This window comes from Martes martes, assembly GCF_963455335.1.
Source record: "Martes martes genome assembly, chromosome: 5".
In the NCBI taxonomy this organism is placed as follows: domain Eukaryota; kingdom Metazoa; phylum Chordata; class Mammalia; order Carnivora; family Mustelidae; genus Martes; species Martes martes.
In genome coordinates this window covers 139,192,774-139,213,966 of record NC_137892.1, presented here as the reverse complement: position 1 = coordinate 139,213,966, position 21,193 = coordinate 139,192,774, and positions in this window count along the sequence as shown.

The following is a 21,193-nucleotide window of genomic DNA, read 5'->3' as shown; positions in this document are numbered from 1 at the left end:
TCTGGAGGGAAGCGCTCACTACAGTTTGTGAGGGAAGGTTCTATACAAACAGGCTTTCTGGCTTTCTGACCACAGCTGTGAAGTCAGCTCCCAAATGCGATTCCCAGCTGCTCCTCTGACTTGACCACAGACCACATGGCAGCTGGCGAACCCAGTAGGGAGCCAAGCCACTCTCCGCAGCTCATCTGTGAATCTTCTTCTTCTAGTGTTACAGGAACATCTGCAAGGTTCATTTTATCCCACAGAGCAAGGAAAAGAAAAATGCCACATACTGGCTTGCTTGTTAGGAATGAAAGACTTTCCATTGAGCTGGGCCATTTGTCTCTGAATAGCCATGTAAATGAAATCATTCTGCAGCTGGGGCCCCCACAGCCAGAAGCCCAGGCTCAGAGACCAGGCTGTCTGGGGTCTGTCCCGTCTTGGCCCACAGGAGGGTTTAAGGTCAAGCATGCTGGGCAATTGCTGGCTCTTCTGAGACCCCTAAACACAAAAAGTTGGGATTAAAATAAAGCAGAACTGCTGTGGAATCTAAAGAACTAGACATTGTCAGCACTGTAAAACCCTGGAACAGGTAACAAGCTATGAAGATCATGTCCCTGTGCATCTTCAGGAATAAAAGACCTACTCTGTCCTCCATCGGGAGGCACCACCAGTCCACTAGAAATTCACTGCTATACCACAGACTTCTTTGGTTCTCCTCTAGGGGGATTTCATTTGGGGTTTCTGAATTTTATTATACATGCTCGTCCCTGCAGAAAATTATGACAACCATAACAAACCAGGTTTGAGATGTCCAGAAACAGAAACTAGTTGGTGGGAAATTAGCACAATCATCAGATGGGTACAATTCTAAGTGGAGAATTTGTTTCTCACTGATGTGTAGGCCAAAGGGAAGGCTCTGTCCTGGTCCATGCTGCATAATGCATCATATATATTTATAAATGCACCTAAATCCTATCCTGCAAAAAGATGGGTTCAAGTCCTAACCCCCTGTTATCTGTGAATGTGACCTTATTTAGAAATGGGGTCTTTGCAGATATAATTAAGATGTCAGTTAAGATGAAGTCACACTTACATACTTTCTCGTATTGAAGTTGGCCAGGCCCTAACCCAGTGACCAAGGACCTTTTGAAAAGAAGGAAGTGTGGACACAGACACACCTAGAGGAGGCCATGTGATGGCGGAGGGCGAAATCAGAATAGGGCAGCCACAAGTCAAGGAATGCCATGGCTGATAGCAGTACCAGAAGCAAGGAAGAGGTGAAGAAAGGATTCTACCCAGAGTATCAGACAAAGCATGGCCTTGCCAACACCTTGACATTGTATTTCAAGCCACCAGGACTGTGAGATAATACATTTCTGTTGTTTTCAGTGCTTTGCTACACTAGCCCTAACCAACTAATACAGCACCTTCCTTTTCCTTTTCTTTTCTTCACAAGGAATCACATGAAATAGAACTGTGTTGTGAGGGCACAGACCTAAGGCAGTACTAGCAGCAGTAAGTGTACAGAATTACATATTCTTGGGATGTAGTTTTTGAATATGGGTGACGTTTGGTGGGGTCCAAAGCCAATGGCCAAGAAAGAATTCTTGAGATGTCTTTGGTGCAAAATGGTGGTTTTATTAAAGCATGTGGACAGGACCCATGGGCAGAAAGAGCTTCTACTCCCTGCTGCCCCAGGATTGTGAGGGGCAACTGCTTATACACTTTGGGGTGCGGGGGGAAGGTAAGAAAAGTTCCAAAAGGATTTTCAGATGCCGAAGAAGACTCACAGGGATCCTGGAGGCCTGGCTATTGTCAAGCTAAGGTTGTTTTTCCCTCTAGCAAGGCATTTACATCAAGGCAGTTGGGAGCTTCCTGGTGAAAGGTTATATACTCTGTCTGCCTCAGGTATCTGTCAATGGGCTGCAGGTTATAAGGACATTTAATCTTCTCTACATTTCCTTCTGCCTTTGTTTCCCACATCACTTGCAACCCAATTATCAGTCATAATATGCACACTTAAATCAATCATGATGAAATAAACATTGAGTTTCTATTATCTCTACAGAATGTAAAATTATAAAATTACTGTCGTATGGAAAAGCAATCAAAGAGTACACAGCCAAAAACTAGAAAAAAAGTACTCAGAAGTATGTCAGACAGTTATTTAATAAAAATAAAATGTTAGGATGTCCAGAAAGATGTGCCTGCCTCCTGATCCCCAGAACCCATGAATATTACCTTATTTGGAAAAGGAGTCTTTGGGGTGCCTGGGTGGCTGTCGGTTAGGCGCCTGCCTTTGGTTCGGGTCATGATCCCTGGGTTCTGGGATCAAGCCCCTGCTCAGAGGAGAGTCTGCTTCTCTCTCTCCCTCTGCCTCCCCCCTGCTCATGTTCTCTCTCTCACTCTCTCAAATAAATAAATTCTTTAAAAAAAAAAAAAAAGGAAAAGGGGTCTTTGCAGATGTGATGAAGTTAAAGACCTTGGGATGAGATCATCCTGGATTATCCAGGTGGACCCTACATTCAATGACAAATGTCCTTAGCAGAGACACATAGGGGAGGCAAACAGAAAAGGAGGAGGCATGGGGACCATGGAGGCAGAGTTTGGAGAGATGTAGCTGGAAGCCGAGGAGCACCGTGGCATGCCAACGAAGCTGGGAGAGCATCCAGGAAGGGATTCTCCCCTAGAGCCCCTGGAGGGAGTGTGGCCCTGGGACAACTTCATTTCTTCCCAGAGACGGTCTTTGTTCTCCTTGGTCTATGTCTTTTGTGTTGTTTGTCATAGTAGGGAATTGCTGTAAGGTGGTACAGCGTCTAGGCCCTGTGAGCCTGCTGTTGCAGCACTTCCGGTGAGTTCACAGTTCCCATCAGATCAGCGTCTATTTAGACAAACTTTGCTGTGGGTCCCCTGTGTCAAAACAGGATGAGGTTTTTCCTCTCATCGTATTCTGTGTTCTAAGAGCTTGGCTTTGACCAGGGAGAACATTCACTCAGGTCTCCACCATCTGAAAGGTGCACTGACCGGGGGAGGGGCGGGAGAGGGGGTGTACCTTGTTGGTCAGTCAAATATATCAGTACAATCTTTGTCCGGTCATGACAGCTGTCAGGAGAGTTGGCCGAAGAGGTCCCACCCCAGAAGGGGCCTTTGTTGTCTTAACCTTCCTTGCTTATTAGTGAGGGAAAGTCCCATTCCAGTAGCTCCTGCCTAGTGACAGATGAGCAGATCTGTGGCTGGAGGCATCTCCATTTGTGGGAGATGGGACACACCACAAATACCACAGCATTCTCACTGCCTGTACAATGAAGGTGTTTGCTTTCTTACACTATTCTTGGGAGTAAACTTTGGATTATGAGGCCGCACCATTTATGCCCTCCCCAGGGGCATGTCTTTGGTTTGGCTCCCTCTCTGATTTCTCCCCATTCAGGCTTCCCTCTCACCCCTTATGGTCCTCTTTACTGTTTCATATGTTCCACATATGAGTTTCAACTCTTCCTTTGTGACTTGAATTTTTGGAAAGGCAAAACATGACTCTGAGAATAACTCAGAAACCACTCAGAGGTCTCTCTGTTGTCTCCCAAAGAAACACAGGACATTGGAAAAGAAACTGTCCTGCACTTAAGAAAAAGGAAGGTAAAAAAAGCAATCCTCCTAAACCCCATAACCCTCAGGAAATTTCTTTTTTCCCCGAGGGACAGTTCCCCCTTAAATAACAGAGTCAGCTTCTTCTCAGCCAGACCCAGATCTACCATAAAACTTAAAACGGAGGAGCAGGAACTGGAGTTCTTCATTGACACTGGTGCAAATCTCTCTCCCACCCACTCAGAGCGTTTATCTCTACCTGTCACTTCTGATTCTAAGCAGGCTGTTGAAGGCTGAGGGCAGCCCTTCTTGTTGCTCCTATCCTAACCCAGCCTCCTAACACTCACCATGCCTTTCTAATTTCCAGTTGTTCATCAGCAAACCTTCTTGGTGGAGATTTGTTGGGTAAATTTAATGCCATTATAAATCACAATGAGAAAGCTTTTTGCATTCTCTACCATCAGACCAGACCCAGAGTTTCTTGTTGTTGTTGTTGTTGTTTTTTAATTGGAAACTCATTCTGATCAAAATTCCTCAGAGGATGAGTCTTTAATAGATGTCCAATCGAGTCTTGGGGCCACACACGCAAAAGAAGCTTGATTGTTAGAGGGCACAGAGCATATGTGCATTTCTTAGAAAAGAGATAAACCATTTTCCATCAGTAGCTCACTACCTTTTCTCTAGAGATGCAGAGCAAGGAATTAACCCTAGAATAGACTCTTTTTTGAAACAGGGCATCCTTGACTTTACTACCTCATCCTGTAATACCCCGATCTTGCCAGTGAAGAAAGAAGGCAAAATTGAGTTAGAGGGAGACCACATTTGTACAGGACTTGAAGGCCATACACTGTTTTATAATTTCTTGGTTCCTACTGGTCCCAAATCCTGCTGATATTCTCACATCATTCCTGTTGACAAAGCCTGGCTTAGAGTAATTGACCTCTGCTCAACTTTCTTTTCAAATCCATTGTACCCTAAGTCCCAGTTTATTTTTGCATTCACATTTAAAGGGAGATAATGAACTTGGACTCACATATCCCTGAGGATATTATGAATTTCCTTCAATATTGTTCCAAGTGCTTAAACCCAACCTAGATTTATAACATTTACCAAGGTTCCACACCGATGCAACATGCTGAGGGCCTTTTACTCTGTAATCAGACTAAGCATGGATTATCTAGACTCCCATGTTTTCTCTCTTTTTTCTTTAATTATGTTCAGTTATGGATCATATAGTACATGATTAGTTTTTGCTGTAGTGGTCAATGATTCAATAGTTGCATAGAACACCCAGTGCTCATCACAACACATGCCCTCCTTAGTACCCATCACCTGATTACCCTATGCCCCACTCCCCTCCCCTCCAAAACCCTCAGTTTGTTTCTGGGAGTCCAAAGTCTACAGAAGAATGAAACTGGACCATTCTCTCTCTCTCTCTCTTTTTTTTTTAATTTATTAGACAGACAAAGATCACAAGTAGGCAGAGAGGCAGGCAGAGAGAGGAGGAAGCAGGCTCCCTGCTGAGCAGAGAGCCCGATGCGGGGCTCGATCCCAGGACCCTGGGATCATGACCTGAGCCGAAGGCAGAGGCTTTAACCCACTGAGCCACCCAGGCACCCCAGGACCATTCTCTTACACCATACACAAAGATAAACTCAGAATGGATGAAAGACCTCAATGTGAGATAGGACTCCATCAATATCCTAGAGGAGAACATAGACAGTAACCCCTTCTATATCAGCCACAGCAACTTCGTTCAAGACATGTCTCCAGGGGCGCCTGGGTGGCTCAGCGGGTTAAAGCCTCTGCCTTCGGCTCAGGTCATGATCCCAGGGTCCTGGGATCGAGCCCTGCATCGGGCTCTCTGCTCAGCAGGGAGCCTGCTTCCTCCTCTCTCTCTGCCTGCCTCTCTGCCTACTTGTGATTTCTGTCTGTCAAATAAATAAAAAAAAATAAAATCTTTAAAAAAAAAAAAAAGACATGTCTCCAAAGGCAAGGGAAACAAAAGCAAAAATGAACTGTTTGGGATTTCATCAAGATAAAAATCTTCTGCACAGCAAAGGAAACAGCCCACAAAATAAAGAGGCAACCTGTGGAATGGGAGAAGATATTTGTAAATGACACTACAGATAAAGGGCTAATATCCAAGATCTATGAAGAACTTCTCAAATCAACACCCAAAAAACAAATAATCCAGTCAAGAAACGGGCAGAAGACATGTACAGACATTTCTCCAAAGAAGACATCCAAATGAACAACCAGCACATGAAAAGATGCTCAACATCACTCAGCATCAGGGAGATTCAAATCAAAACCACAATCAGATACCAACTTACACCCATCAGTATGGCTAAAATTAACAAGGCAGGAAACAACAAATATTGGTGAGGCTGTGGAGAAAGGAGAACCCTCTCATACTGTTGGTGGGAATGCAAGCTCACACAGCCACTTTGGAAAACACTATCGAGGTTTCTCAAAAAGAAAAAAAAGAAAACAAAAAGAAAAAAAGAGAGCTACTCCGGGTGTTCTCTGAGAGCTCAATTGCACAAGGGCAACCAAGCCTCCAGATCTAAACTTCAGTGGTTGCAAACAACTGTTGTTTGTTTACGTAAAATTGAATTATCTCAGGGCTTTCAAAAGCTAAATCCAAAATGCTTTGAATCAATTTTCTCTCCTGTAAAACAAAGAAAGAGTTACATAAATTTTTAGGGCAGCTGGCTACAACTGCCAGGGGATTCCTAATTTCCCAGTTTTTGTTAAACTTTTATACGCTCTTATCTTAGATATCATCTCTGAGGCTCTTTCTCTGGCTTCAAGGGCACTAACCCCCCTTGGAACCTTAAGATGATCTCTGTCCACACCCGCAGCTCATAGCTTACTTAATTTTTATCCACCCTCTCATTCATACTGCCATGAGAATAATGGCATTCCAAGGCAGCCTCCTAGATATGGCCTAGAGCCTATTTCTCATGCCAGTTCGATCCTGTGGCTTCATATGTCCCCATACTTACGGGCAAAGCCACAGCCACCACCTTGGTTGACAGGCTCCTCCAAACACCTACGTGTTTCCCATGAGGTGTCTGCCTTCTTCACATTCATGAGACACAGCACCTCTCTGCCTGGTGACAGACCACTTATGACCCAGCTCTTTTGACTAACCCTTCCATCATCTTACACCCTAACACTTGGCTTCCAGCTACTTGACTAATTCTCTCTAATGATGAGAGCCCTCCTCTGTTCCCCATGATTGCCTTACAGCTGTGCATATGGTCTCAAAACCACAAGACCATCTCTGGCTCACTTCTGTTTGGTGATGGCTCCTATAAACGAAATTTCCAGGGACAGGTAATTACTCAAGATGCCATAGTTTTCCAACATGAAACTCTGGAGGCATATTCTCTGCCCACTGTAAAAATTGTCCACATGGCTGAACTCATGGTTCTTACTAGAGCTTACACATTGGCAGAAGGAAACATTGCTACTATTTACACAGATACTTACACAATAAGCTTTTGAACACTGCCATGCTGTTGGCACAATTTGGAAATACCATGAATTCTTAACTGCTTAAGGGCACTCCTGTGGCTAATGAGCATGTAACTGCTGACTTATTACAACATATCCACCTTCCTTCTAAAATTGCATTGTTCACTACCCGGCCCCATACTGAAGAAACTAATGCTTTATCTTTAACGAGCAATAGGGCTGCCAAGTATACAACCCCAAAAAGACCGTTCATCCCTTCTCCACCCAATGTTTAACCCTACTTTTATCTCTGACTGATATGATTAATTATGAGACAAATGGCCTATAGTCTGAAAAGGACACCTGGAGATAAAAGGGGCTGAACATTTATCAGATGGATTATACATTCGGCCAAAGAGACTTTCTGTAGCCACTTTTCTTCCAACCTTTTGGCTCATACTTATCTCCCACCAGATGGGACATAAGTGCAAACAGAGGATACTTAAGGAACTAAAAGACAATCGGTTTTGCCCAGGTGGCCACAGAACTTCTAACCAAACTCTTTCCCTGTGTAAGTCTCACCACATTTCTGGAAGAAATCAACATACTCCCAACAAGTTCTCCCAGGCCCGCACTACCCTGTGTAGTACTCCAAATGGATTTTATAGATTTGCCCCCAGCCTGGGATGAGTCTTACAGTTTAGTTGTCTGTGTGTTTAGGGGAGAAATTGAATGCGATCTGACCAGATGTGCTGATGCTGCAATAAGGGTGAAGAAATTAGTACCTGAGATTACTTCTTGTGTGGGCGTTCCTTTCTGGATTGAGTCAGACCAGGAAACTCACTACATGGCAGAAGTAAACCCACTGCTTGCAAAAACTATGGGGTACTCATGAAAATGTCATGCCTTATGTCACCCTCCATCATCAGGGCAAGTGGAATGTAAAAATCTAGACATAAAAGATCTGTCAAGAAACTGGACGTAAGTGGCCTCAAACATTGTCCTTGACCCTAGTTGAGATCCAGAATACTCCAAATAGGGGACATGGATTGACCCCTTTTGAAATGAAGTTGTGTCATCAAAGGCCTACTGGCATCTCTAAATCTTTCACTAAGGGATTAAGTGAATGCTCCAAGGCTATGACTACCTATATGCAAGCACTAACTAGTATACTAACTAGTATGCAGGAAGTGCATTATCAGTAGGCCAGTGAGGCATGGCTTCCACCAACTGATGAGGCTTGGCACCCACTTCTACCAGGAGACCAGGTGTTTTAGAAGAAACTCACCGGGAAGGATGCTATGAGGAACTGCTGGCCACCTACACTGCCATCAAAATAAAAGAGAAATCATCCTGGATTCATGCATGTCACACCAAAATAGGCCCAGATCATTGCTCTCCAGGCAACTGGGAGATGATCCCTCCTGGTGACCTGAAGATAAAGATTTCCAGGGCCAAGTCCCCACCCCCAGAACCAGATGGCGCCATGACACTGACAGCTTTTCCCAAGATCGCGAATCAAGAAACTTCTCTTTCGCCTACCCCGCTTTTTTTTTTTTTAAAGACTCCCTGATATTAAGACAAAAACAAAAACACAAAAGCTCAACTTTTTTAAAAAATAATTTTTCACATGTTTAAGTCACTGAATAGGAGGCTGACCCAAGAATATTTGTTTCTATCTACCCAAGAATATTTGTTTCTATCTACCCTGCTTCCACTATAGGTTCTTGTCCAGCCTGTGTCTTGTTCTCATTAACCCTCTCTTTTCCCACAGGTCAGGCACAGATCAAACACCTCCTTGTGCCAGCTAACCAAACTCTGGCTTTGTTAACTAACCTGTCTGACTGTCGGCTGTGTCCGTAACTAGATGCAAAAGAACCCAAACGGGTCTCTGTTCCTGGTGCACTGAGCACAGGAGATGGATGGACGGCAAGGTCTGGTACCCATGACCAGAAGAAAATCATTCTTCCTTTTTCCCTAGTGAATCACTTGGACCCTGGAAAACTTTTACAGAAGCTCAAGGACTATCCCTTGTCAGGGTAGAAATAATCACTGAAAATTTTTCCCTTTGCGCTGAAAATTTTTCCTTTTGCCACCGGACTTCTCCTGGAAGATATACCAAGACTATGTTGCCACCAAACCCTGGGGTTTAATGCTGATAATGGCATCTTCAAACTTGGCAGGGAGATTAGAAATAGAATAGTTTGCCAAATCACTAAATGTGCTCTATAGCAGCCCTGCACAACATGGGGTATTTCAGCTGTCCCCCTTGTTAGATCACCCAGTACCACAGACTATTTGGGTGGACCAAAATTCCGAACTTAACTTGGCTAGGTGACAAAGCTAAGCTTTATAGCAACCAGAACCAAACAGGTCTCCTAAATAAGCTATTTTACCACCTGTTTCGCTCTCATAGACTGATGGGACCATGTGAAATATGGAGATGTATGGACCATTATTGATAGCAAAGATCATGGAATGCTCCACACTTGGAAAAATTATAGGTTCCAGGGACACATGGGTGGCTCAGTCAAATAAGCATCTGCCTTCAGCTCAGGTCTTGATCCCAGGGTCCCAGGATGGAGTCCTGTATGGGGCTCCCTGCTCAGCAGGGAGTCTGCTTCTCTCTCTACCTGCTCTGCCTGCAATTCTCCCTGCTTGTACTCCCTCTCTCTCTCTGACAAATAAATAAAATCTTAAAAAAAAAAAAAGGAAAAAGAAAAGAAACAAAAAGAAAAAAGAAAAAGGTGACGTATAGGTTCCAACCTAATCTTGTCGCTAAACCACACTGGTCTTTTTATTTTATGTGGCAACAAAAGTGTATAAAGGGCTCTCACCTAAATGGTCAGAACCATGGGGACTTGGGACACCTGCTCCTTCCGTCACCCAGCTCTCCACCGTACATGGCAGCCAAATTACAAACTTGGACTCCTTTGTTCATAAAGTTGTGCCCTATAAACACACCCATTGAGAAATCATAGAAAATCCACTAGTAAATCACAATTCCAGGTTCTTTTCAGCATTAAGGGTCTTATTCCCAAGTCTTGGAGATTATGATTTATAAAGGGCAATCCCAAATCTCTCTATGGTAATGGAACAAGAGTTTAATACCACAATTCAAACTTTTAGAATACTCCACACAGAAGTTAACATCGCTGTGCCCTAGGCTCACCAGCTGCCCAGCAATCAGAAGAAGCTTATGCAATCAGTGGTCAAACATGTTGCTTCTATATGAAGCAAATGGGACAAATAATACCTAATTTAAATTTGTTAAAAGAAAGAATCAGTATTTTTCATCAGGTAAACAAAGCATGGGCATTATGTCAGACCAATTTGTTTCTGGGGTTGGGGAACTAGTTGAATGGGATATGGGGAAATGTGAGAACGGAATATTCATCTTCCTTCTAATCTATGTTCTTTTTATCTTTTGCAGATTACCTATCACTCATTGACAGACTCAATTTCTCCCTCCACAGTCACCAGCTCGGCTTATAGGATATAGAATTTCCAGAGAAGTTTCAGAGAAGGGAACTATAAGGATACAGGGTAAGCTGCCCCAAAATGTAGCATGATGGCATACTGATTATTTATCACCGAAGCTACTTGGGAAACAGCTGGAGCAAAGACACTCTGTCACCCTGAAAGCAGGAAACAAATCTTTGATTTGAAAAAGACCCTCCCTATACTAAGAAGTAAAAAGACATCCTTATCACTAAAGACATATTTTAACAGTGAGAAAGCTGTAGAAACAAATCTTACGTTTTTTTCTTATCATCTAACCCTAAATTCTTAGACTTCTTTATGAATGAACACTCCCAAACCAAACCCCTATGTTCTTTATCTTGTCAATTCCTCACAAATACATTGTCTCTTTGTCTAAAATGTACCTGACTACCTGCCTTGGTTATTTCTACCTGCCTTGGTTATTTCTTTGGATCTCAATTTTATCACTAGGTCTCTGTGTGCACATAAAACTTTGTGGGTTTTTTTCTCTTACTAATCTTCCTCATAACACAGTAATTCCTAAACCAGCTAGAAGAACCATGGGGGTAAAGATGGAAATTGCTCCCTCCCCTAGGCTTACTTGTTTAGAGTCGATGGGAAATGCAACCTCAGTTGTCTTTCGAGGATCTCTTTCCCTTCCTGGGACCATAAAAGATTCCAGAGAGCCTACAGTTGGAAAACAGGAGCTCTAGCCATGAATCCTTCCCGATCACCACTAAAGCATGACCCATTTGAAATTAAGACAGTTGGGCAGCTCCGTTTCCTCTGAGCTAAGGGAAATAGGGATGTTTAGCCTCCGTGTCCAAGACCATTTCTCTTCAGCTTCCTTCTCCTGCTTCCATTCTCAACTCCTGCAGAAATCCCACACGTGTCTCAGCAAGCTGTGTGCTAACAGAACACAGGCTTCCACTGTTTTTAGAAACCCCTCAAAAGCCAAGTGCCCTCCACAGTCACTGGGAGGTCTATCTTCTCTCCCCTGAGTCCCTTGTTTCTCCTGCACTCCCCCCTCATGGGCTAGTCCCTCAAACTGAATCCTGCCTGGCTGTCACTCCCTGATGCCCAGAAGTCTGTCTGTGGTTCTAAGACACCAAGACTGAGAAGGGACCCCTGGAAGTCCCTCCCTGACTCCAAAGATGAAGGCTTGACTACTCTCTTAGGATGGGGGGTAGAGAGAAGAACCCCTCTAAGTTTCTTATCTCTTGCAAAACAAACATGGGAGCAAAGCAAAACACACAGAAAAATTAAAAATCTCAATCCATAAGCCTGGTGCTTTATTATTACTTTTCAGTTGGTGACACTGAGGTTCTCGAGGTAAAGTAGCCGAGACGGGATTTGAGCAGCCTGGTGGAGAACAAAGCTCTGCGTCAGAGAGGAGAACCCTTGGCCATCCTTTGAGGAACCCAAACTCCCTACTAGGGCTCCGCCCCTCCTGCCACACTGCCAAGGGAGCAGAAGGCTAGCTGAGGACAAAACACAAGCCCACACCCCACAACATCCCTCCCCTGCTTCTGGGTGGGATATGTGTGACATTCCTCCAGGAAACTTCCAAATATCTTAATGTTAATGCTTAGCTAGAGGGAAAAACATACTTGGCTTGATAGTAGCAAGTCCTCCTCCAGTATCCTCATGGTCTTCTTTAGCTTATGAAAGTCCTTTTGGACACCTCCCTTTTTCCTTACCTCCCTCAACCCCCTAGCATTTAATCACTTGCTTCTCACAACCCCAGTGCAGCTCTTTCTGCCCCAGGGTCCTGTCCCCAGGCTTTAATAAAATCACCATTTTGCACCAAAGACTTCTCAAGAATTCTTTCTTGGCCATCGGCTCCGGACCCCACCCCACCAAACCTCACCTACACTCCAAAACTCCATCAACGTGGCCTTGAAACTGAGAACTGAGGTTCACTCTCCCTTCCTTTTCCAGATGAGTGCCCAGTTCCTGTGCAACACAGGGATGATGGAAAGCATTGCAGCTGCTACTGCAATGGTCTGAGCGTGGTCTGCAAGGACACAAGAAAGGAAATGACATTTTTTGGCAACATCAGCTACTCTGGGACGCATTGTCTCCCCCTGGCTCCTGCCTGGACATTTTGAGGAAAAACATGTATGGGGGAAAAATACACAAACGCGCATTCCTGGAGGAATAGTCATTTGGCAAGCTGTCTGCCTGAGTAAAAATCTCTCCTCTCCAGGGAAGAGGAAAACAGTACCCTGAGGCAGGTCACCAGTAGATTAGTAGATTAATTCTTTTTGCTCATTAAAAATAAATAGATAAAAACTCCTTGGTAAAAACAAAAACAAGGAGAGTCTCCCTTCAAAATACCTCTGTTAGTCCCTTTCATCTCGTCATTACTATTTCTGTGGCTTTATTTCAGGGCCTCCGTCCAGATGACTGCCATCATCTCCAAATTAATCCCCCGTATTCATCTCTCTCCACTGCAGTCCACACTGCACACAGTCCCCGGAAGGCCTTGCCCACATGTCCACTTGCCAAAGGCCTTCCCTACTCAGGTGGAGATCAAAGGGCCAAGCACTTAGACCTCTGATGTCACGGCCGATTGAGGGTGTGTGTTCCCGGACAAAACTCACGGGGTTCAGGTGAAAGACCTCTGCTGCAACTTCTGAACCCTGCCTGCTCGGCATTATGAGTTAATGGTCCTTTATGAATAGTTTAATCAGGCCTTGGCATAATTATGCTGCATTGCACTTTTCATGTTTTAAGCATTTAATTCAAACAAGGTGAGTATGTGAGTTGTGGCATAGTATTTGCAACCCCATTTTGTCATTGCTTTCCATTTCTAACAGACCCATTTTAAATATCTTGAAATAAAAGCCTCAGGACTTCGAAGATGCTCCAGGCAGAGGAGGGACAGAAAAAAAAAAAAAAAAATCACTGTGCCTTCTCTTTGGGGCCTGCCCTGGAGGTGAGAAGCTGGAAGGAAAAGTACTAATCAGAGGAGCCGATGGAGACCCTCCAGGGAGTCGAACCCCTCCCTTAGGAACCCAGGGGGAAACACCGGCTGGGCTGGGGAGAGGATCCCATTAACCAAACCCCAAGGGCAGTCTTTTTTTTTTTTTTTTAAGATTTTATTTATCTATTTGACAGAAAGAGACACAGCGAGAGAGGGGGAGTGGGAGAGGGAGAAGCAGGCAGTCTTCAAGAAGAAAGTCAAGCGGGGAGAATGGGAGGCTTTCAGGAAGCCGAGGGGGAAAGGGCAGTCAGTGTTTGGTCAGTGTATTTATGGACTCTATCCCTGGATTTATGTGATTTCCAAACAAAGAGCTGATTCAGTTAGCGGAGTTAAAAGTCAGTTAAAACAGTGAAACATTATTTAGACCTGCCTTCACTGAACAGCCACTGGACCGAACTGCTCCACACATTCTGATAGTAAATACATCCGTTATGATTCAGAGATACTTATAGGCGCTACTACATGGCAGGCACAGACGCCGGGCCCTGGTGAGGCCGTGGGGAACCGAAGTCCCTGCCCGTCGGGTCCCCGCAGTGTGTGCGTGCAGGGGTGAGCGGTGTGCGCGTGTGCGCGCGTGCGCGCGTGCGCGCCGCCTTCGCGTCCCGGGGAGCCACAACCGAACCGCTCTGCTTCCGCCGCTCTCCGAATCCCCTTTACATCCTCGACGTGTGTGCCTGTGCGGCCTTCCAAACACAAGAAGCCCCGCCTTCTCCGTGCCACGAAACCAGGGAAACAAGGAGACCCAAACTGTCCCGTGTTTCTTTGGGCTCAACCAGGACGTTGAACAACCCGGTTCATGCAGCGTGTGTTCCGCGGCGCTCCTGTTGTAAACAAACCTCTCCACCACAGCTGAGCCGGAAGCGGGGGATAAAAAGCATTCCGTGGAGCCTAACATAGAGCCGTGTTGAGTGTTTGCTTCTCTTGTTGTTAGGAGAGAATGGCAAGAACTTTAGCCCTGAAAGGGGCTGCTCTGGCTGTACTACCTACTGGTCCCCTTTCCCAATGGACGGCTGAAGGGTAAGAGCTCTAGAGAGGATGAACAGCTTACGGAAGGCTGCAGGCTAGTGGACAGCAGAGCTAGGGCTTCCTACCCAGGGGTCCGCGCCCCCACCTCCACCCCCCCCCCCAGCCCTGGAACTTACTGATGAGAAAGATTAAAGGGTTGTGGGAGACCCAGAAAAGCCGAAAATCGAATCTAGCCTCTCTCCCTTCTCGGGATAATAGGACCCAGCCCTTTGGGACTTCTCCCCAGAGTCAAGGGAAAAAAAAAAAAAAAGCATTCCGTCTAGAATCGCTCGAGGAGCTGAGTTTTCATAAACTTGGGGAGGGGACCACCCACCTAACTGGAAGATGGTTTGGTGGGCCTGGGATGCAGCTTCGTGGGCGACAGCGCCCCCTGCTGGTTCCCTTAAGGAAAGCAGGCAGTGTTCTCCTTGAGAGCGCCTTTTAAGAAAGAGCAGTACGCGAAGGTCCTGGTGGGAAAATGCCAAGTTTGTTCTGAGGCGTTTTTCAGGATGGTTGTCTGTAGGGGGCCCTCCTATTTACCCCATACCTGTGACAGCTACACCATCATTCAGAGCCTGCCTTCCTAAGTGTGTTATTCTCAGGCTGCTCCGAATTCCCAGCCAGGATGCTTTCCAGTCGTCCTTCCATCCATACGGCTGGCCTCCTCCTGTGGGGCATCCCTTTCCCGCATCTTCTCAGCACTGGGGTCCATGGCCTTGGGTGCCTGTAAGATCATTGTGCTAAGGGACTAATGAATACAAACAAGACTAAACAGCCTTCCCTTCACCCCATCAACATTCCAAGGGTATTAATGGACACCTTCTTCAGACAATGACCCAATCTTTGGTGTTGGTCAGACAGAGGCTCTCAGTAGGAAAAACATTTCATGCCTGGAAGACTGGAGGGAGGTATCCTACATGTCAGGTAGACCCTAGAGGGAAACACTTCTAGAAAGTTTCCTCATCAGAACTGTAGGTAGCCATGACTATGGTGATGGGGCGGGATCATGTCAGAAAAACATCTTCCTGAAAGTCAGAGGTTCCTCTCTCAGAACACTTCCACCATGCCATTTCTGGAGGGTTCATAATGCTCTTTGATACATCATCATGATATAATGTGTCTTCATGAACGACACAAAGCTGGCTTGACCAAGTTCTGTTTCGTTGAGTGCAATCTTTCTCCAACTCAAAACTCAGCTGAACTCCTGCTGAAATTGAGTAAGCGCCCTGCCTGCACTAAGAGACACTGTTCTTCAAACTTCCCTTGAATCTCAAGATTTCTCAGGCCCTGCCCTGCTAGGGATCTGTAGCTAACCTTCGTCAATGTACTACGCTGAGAACGTCTCCTTGCTGGGGTCACAGGAAGACCAATGGGAGCCCAGAGGCCACAGCCGCCTAAGCATTTCACAGACCATGCCATGGCTCATTTTCCTGGATGGGTCACTTCATAGCTGACCTTCAGCATCTTCATGTGAAGCCCATACATGGGAGGTGTTTTCCTACTTTTTTGTGACTCGGGGGACCTGAACTCTAATCTAAAAATCAATAAATGGAGGAGGCAGGAATAAGAAAATGTTAAAAACTCCTTTTTTTTTTTCAGACTTATTAACGGTCACTTTGATGCAGGAGAGCGAGGTTCTTGTCTCACGGACAATGGAGAGTGAGGAAAGTGATAGAAGTTTATTAAGCAAGGGTACAGAGAAAGCTCTCAGGAGTGAAAGGGGTCCTGACAGCGTTGCCAGTGAGGGCTTTTAGGGTTGTTCTTTTATTGAAGGCTAACCTCAAATCTTGAACTCAAATCTTTTAAACATCTCTATTGATAACACCATTGAGTAAGGACTAGTGATCACACCTTCAATGGCTTACTTCCTTTTTAGGGTCTGGTAATTCTTGGTTGGTCACAAGTAGCCGCTGTTGTTATGCCGGAGTTTTCACATCTGAGAGACCACCAAGGAAGCCAAGCACTGATGCAATCACACGAGGGTTTATTTGACAAGTTTAAGCTTGGGCCCAAGTATACCCGGCACAGCAGAGTAGGGACTTGGACCCCGAGCTTAGTTAAGGCAGGAGTATTTATGGGTTCCTGTTACTAAAGCAGGGTGGGGATTCCTGGAACCAAAGCAGGGTGGGGGTCTCTGGAACTAAAGCAGGGTGGGGCTTCCTGGAACCAAAACAGGGTGGGAGTTACTAAAGGCTGGGGGGGGGGGTCTGAGATGGCACAGGGGTCTGAGATGGCTGCTGGAGCTAAGATGGCTGTACTTATGCTAAGGCTAAACCTGAGGTGGGATGGCCTTGATTTTCTTGGCCTCCACAGTTGTAACAAGACCCCTCCTCTAACAGCTGGGACAGGATGGTCTGGTTTGCTCCCTTACCTCTGGTTTCCTCCCATATCCCGCATTTTTGAATTTTGTGAGCCTGATCCCATGACCCCCTATCTATTTCTCTCTACCTAGCCTGGCTGTCCCTTCCTCAACTTGATATTATTTTCCTCCATTTCTCACTGCACCAGCAAATTCTAACCCAGAGTAGCCTGGGCCATGTCACGAGGGCCCTAGAACAGAAAGCAACTCCATTAAACTCCATCAGAATTTGTGCTGTGTTCAACCGGCTTCATAATCCTTTACAGCTCTACTCGTCTCATAGCTCTTTCACTGGATAGCAGCAATTCCCCTGGGCAGGAGGTGCTTTAGGTGTTATTATTGTAAGGTTTTACAGGCGAGATAAACATGACAACAGGCGAGGTAGGCTCAAGGCAAGATTTATTAAAGGCACCCTTGGGCGACTCGGGAGAGCAGAGTCAGGGAAGTTGCGCTTGGAGGGAGTTGGCGGTGTCTTTTATCGGGCTAAGGCAGGGCATGGGCTCACATCCATACGTGGTAAGGTATTTGGTGATCGGAGGGTATGGGGGAGTCCTGTTGCTCCTATTTCCTGCATAGGTATCAGGTTACCTATGGAGACGTGACCTGGGAATACATCCTTTTGGCGGGAGAGTCAAGGGTTAAGAAGGTGGGGGGTGCCTGGAAGATGGCGGCCCGGCGGTCATTTCTATTGTTCCTCCTGCATTCCCAGAGCCACAGACCCAACAATTATTACTCCCAATTCACAGCCAATGGGAAGGAGCACAAGCCGGATCAAGGGATCTACTTGAAATTGGTAGATAGTGAGGTCACCACGCCACACATCTGGCTCTCTTCCCACAAAACACTGTCATGCCCACTTCACTGAGTAAGGCCAATCCGGGCCAAGTTTGCTTAAGAACATGGCTGAAGTCCCAACTGTGCTCCAGTGATTTTAGATGCCGGCTCTATCATTCGCCCAATTTCCCTATCTGTTTGGGTCTGTTTCTGGACTTCTGTTCTGTTCCACTGGTTTGTCTGTGCATACACTAGTACCGTACTGTTCTGTTTTGTTAAGATTTATTAACTTATTTTAACGACAAAGAAAGAGAGTGTGCCTGAGCAGGGGGAGTGGCAGAGGGAGAGGAAGAGAAGTCCTTAAGCAGACTCCCCACCAAGCACGGAGCCCAACGTGGGGCTCCACTGGAAGACCCGAGCTCACGACCAGAGCCACAGTCAAGACTCAGGCGCTCAACTGACCGAGCTACCCAGGCGTCCCCCACCCCCAAGGTTTTAATTATAGAAGCTGTATTAGATGTTTTAATGTCTGATAGACACCCCCCCCACACACACACACCTCGTACCTTCTCTTTTTCAGTGTTCTCCGGCTTTTCTTGTACTTTTTCCCCCATGTGAAGGTCAGTATCTACTTGTCTGGCCTCATAACAAAAGCCTGCTGGTATTTTTTATTGGGTTTGAGATATATTTATAAATATATTTTTAGAGATTATGTCGAATGCTTTCACTGAAGAACAAGGGGTATCTTTCCATGTGTTTAAGGCTAATTTTGTATCTTTCAGGGAATTTTTATTGTTTTAATCATTTAGATTCTGCACAAGTATTTAATTTTTTTGAGGTTATTGTACCTAGGGGTTCTCCTCTAACTGGTTATTATTTGTATACAGGAAGGCTATTTATTCTTTTGAATAAAATTTTAATTTGAGAATAGTCTGATTTATAGAAAACTTACAACAGAACAGAGTTACAACATACCCAGTTCACCCAGTTTCCCGCAAGGTGAATATCTCACAATTACAATATTACCTTTGACTAAACTAAAACACCAACATTTTTACACTGCTGTCAGCTTTTCCCCCAATGTCCTCTTACCCATTCCGGGATCCCGCCCATAATGCTATGGTCCACTTACCAGTCGTGTTTCCTTAGCCTCCTCTGGTCTGTGACAATTGTTTGAACTTTCTTTATAGTTCATGACCATGACAGTTTTGGGAAGTACTAGTTAGGCATTTTGCTGAATGCCTCTCAATTTGGGTTTGTCTAATATTTTTCTTGAAACCAGACTGGGGTTGTAGGTTCGGGGGCAGAGTATCCAAGGAGTGACATGCCCTTCATGCCTTCATGCCTTGGTTTCACACAAGGCACAACAGTACAACCTGCCCCATTGTTGGATTCTTTCATTTTTTGCATTGGTACAAGCACTGATTATTTAATTTCCAGTTGTATCATCATCAATCACACAAAAGGAAAAAGAAGTAAAATGTTTTCTTTTCCAATTCCCATGCCTCTAAATGCTTTCCTTCCCTTCTCTGGCATATCTTTATCTCTTTTGCTCTAGAAGCCATCTCTCCTGAGGCTCTGGTCTGCTCACTGTCCCAGCCCTTCCTGGTGCCCCCCTCGGCACAGTGGCAGGCCCTCCCCCTCCTCCCCACCCCACAGGCACTCCCGTAGCATCACTGCTAAAATTCGGTGCTTGTTGCTCTTTTTACGTTTTGGAGTTTGTTGAGAGACCTGTCTCCTAGTGATGCTGCAGGTTTGGGGCACATGTGATTTTGTGTTCCATGTTGACTTTAAGGGCTGGGGGAAGGATATGTCGAGACTTCAGAACCAAGCGGCCACTATTACTGAAGAACCCATCAGAACTCTTGCAGGCATTATTTTAATGGTCTTCGATTTTCTGGTTTCTGTACTCTGAAGCCAGTTCAAAATGGCTCAGTCAAATGGAGGTTTACTTAGTAGCCTCGGAAACCGTGCAGGCAGCGTCCTTCAGCTGATTTCTGATGTGCAAAAAGCCACTTCCAGAGATCAAATGTTGTATTAAGTAAGATAGGAATGTATTTCTCTTTCATATGAAGTAAGTCTGGAGAGAAACAGTATAGGGTTGGCATGGCGCTCATTAATTATCAAAGACCCAGGAAACGTCTCCCTTGATGTTCTGTCATTTTCACCACAGTCTTCCACGTCTCTGTTCAGGATGGTTCCTTGAGCTTCAGCCACCACGCTCACATTCCAGCCACCCAGACACGGGTGCGAATAATGGAACAGAGTCATAAGAGTCACAGGGAAAGCCTGGGAAAGTCAATCTGTATTCTTTCTTCTGTGATTTCACCTGATGGCTAAAAATTAGGGGTTGTCTTTCTAAAGGAGTGGGGAATGGATGTCAGGAAACACCGGAACATAAGCATGGACTTTTAACACAATGTTTATTCCACAAGCCTGTGCTCCTCACTCCCATGAAAGTTGTAGCAATTCTTGCCTGGAAATTGTTGAAATGGGGCTGGGGGATTATTTAATAATTATGATGATTTTATTATATATATTTTTTCTTTACTCTATAAACTTACTAACACACTGATTTAAATTCTTGTAATTTCTAGAGGGGCTGGGAGACCCTAGAATTATAATGCTACTCTATCGTTTTATCTCTACAACTTTAGACCTTTTTAGAAACCCTGTATGTGGAACAGGTAATTTTTCACACCTTCATTTTTTTTATGTAGTATCTTTCGCCATTTTGAATTTCTCCAGAGAAGAGCAAAATACAGAATACTGAGCTTCTCTTAGGTCTGTATGCAAATGCCATTATGTTATATAATCACTAGGGGGGCGGCCATGTCCATGTTGCTAGAAATCCTCTGCTCCTTGACCAAGCTGGGCATCTTGGAGAAGAGTTTAAGACCAAATCTCTTTTCTGAAATAATGCAATGGGAGAGAATCTCAGTCCCCAAACTCTAGGGTTGTGAGGAAACACTAAATGCCTTTATTTTCTATAACTCAGCCTATGCACTGCTTTAAGATCCAAGGAAAATTATATTTCATTCTTGGGGAGGCTCCCTCTCCTGCTCATCCCTAGAAGAGGACAAAGGACCAAGGGTTTGGGTTCCACCAACACACTGGGGGGCCCTGCTGGCATTAGTCATCCATTCACACTGAGAATCACTGAGATACCCTTTGCTCCAGTTCCCATGACCCTGTCTGGACCACAACTGTCTTGTTTGTGCCATATTTGGAATGATGGTGCCTTTGGAATGAAGAACCTGGAGGAGTTTCCCTGATGCCCCACAGGGCCCATCCCTCTGAGTTTCTTTCACATCCCCCAGGACACTGTCAGGACGAGCCCGGCACTTCCTCAGAGGGGCAGGCAACCCTGAATCTGCAAAAGGGCTTCAACGGAACGGTCAGAGAACTAAAGTGCAGCCTGGTTGGCCCATTTAACCAAAACAGCTGATTTAATAAAACCAATAAAATAGTATTTACTGAGGGCTTTCTAATTGCCAAGCCCTGTTGTAAGCCCTTCGTGCGGGTTAATTCCTCTCCTCTCACACACGAGGCTC